The following is a 1699-nucleotide window of genomic DNA, read 5'->3' as shown; positions in this document are numbered from 1 at the left end:
TCTCTATATATAAATCAGTTTTAATCTTCCTCTATCTCTGGAAAGTTGAGTCCTTTAACAAAGATATCGAGATACACCCAAGAAGAACCAAAATAACCTTCTGTGCCCACTTCAAGGATTCATAACTACTCTCCCATCTTATTTGTCTGTCAGTGTTTCTGTGTATTTGTTTTTGCTCTGTTATTATACAAATCTTATTCTTGGGGTTCATTTTGGCTGAGTTCTTTTTTTCTTATCATATACTTTTGTCGGTCTTTTTCTTTGTTCATTTTTGTTTATATACATCATAAATCTTACTTTGGGGGCTCATTCTGGGTAGGTTCTCTTTTTTTTTTTCTCTCTCTCTCTCTCTCTCTCTTTCTCTCTTTTTTTCTGCTTGTGCTTTTTTTAAAAAAAGCACATTATTCACATTTAAATTTTTGTAAACTTTTGGGATACTCAAACTAATATTTAGGGACTAAGAACCGACCAGCTGTTGCTTGGGGATAATGAGGACAAGCAGCAGTGGGATGGGGCGTACTAGGAGCATGAATAAATTTGGGGCGATACTGGATGTTTGTTATGTGAGTGTAGTCATGGTTTCATGGTGTTCATACATGTTGAAAGTCATCACTTTATACACAATAAATAAGTGCAATTTATTGTATGTTAATTATTTAAATCAGCAGTACTGCTTTATTAATAAAAAGAATCTTCAGGGGTGGAAAATAATTATGCTTAAAAGTCTGAAGTAAGCTATTGCTTTTTTTAAAAATTATTATTATTTTTTTATTTGACAGACGGAGATCACAAGGAGACAGAGAGGCAAGCAGAGAGAGAGAGAGAGGGAGGCAGTCTCCTGGCTGAGCAGAGAGCCTGATGTGGGGCTCGATCCCAGGACCCTGGGATCATGACCTGAGCCGAAGGCAGAGGCTTTAACCCGCTGAGCCACCCAGGTGCCCCTAAGCTATTGCTTTTTAAGTGTCATCCTTGTGCAGGGGCCCTGTTAATCTCTGTATCATTTCAATTTTTAGTATATGCGCTCCCCAAATGAGGACAAGGATTGCTTTTTTAAAGACATTACAGTCTGTCTACTTGTAAACCCTCCTATAGTTATAGATGCATAAAAATATGAGGAAACTTCTATTCAGAGTCTTGCATTTCTGCTAATACTTCACCTGAAGCACAAATACACTATTTAAAAAGGAAGAGAAGTAGATTTGTAACCAGAAGTCGGGAATGCAAGGCGTGCTAATGCAAAATATAGTTTTGACATTTGGTTGAGATAAATATCTTTCCTTCTGCATTTATACAGAATTGAAAACTGACGAAGACATTAGTGAGGACACCTAAAGACATTTACTGGAGCCAAAATGTGAAAGTAAGGTGGCAAAGGATCAGTGATTTATGAACATAGCCTGTTTCAGTGAAAGGAAAGTGAATTTGAAAATCTCAAAGATATACCTTGCTAAATAATTTCTAAGCATAAAATTGACTCCATGAGCTAAAAATTGGCCAAAAAGAAACATAAAACTCATATTCAGGAAAAGCTATAAGGGCAATTAGTTCGTTCCTTGTAAGTAAAAGTTTATTCCATCTCATGCATTCACTTTTACTTGACCTGATGTGTTTTTAAAAAATCCTCATAAATGTTAGATTTTCATCTAACTTCATTTCAGTCACTTTCTTCAAGAATCTGTTTTTTAAACTTACGGTTTTT

At 35.6% G+C, this 1699-nt stretch overlaps 1 non-coding gene across 1 annotated transcript; it reads right to left on the bottom strand.

Moving 5' to 3' along the window:
* Nucleotides 1-931: 931 nt before the first annotated feature.
* LOC122901584 lies at nt 932-1037 on the bottom strand. Its single transcript, XR_006383581.1, has one exon. It is a non-coding gene; the product is annotated as a U6 spliceosomal RNA (small nuclear RNA).
* Nucleotides 1038-1699: the final 662 nt, after the last annotated feature.

Source organism: Neovison vison, chromosome 2, assembly GCF_020171115.1.
Source record: "Neovison vison isolate M4711 chromosome 2, ASM_NN_V1, whole genome shotgun sequence".
Classification (NCBI taxonomy): Eukaryota; Metazoa; Chordata; class Mammalia; order Carnivora; family Mustelidae; genus Neogale; species Neogale vison.
This window is presented reverse-complemented; position numbering and strand designations above follow the sequence as displayed.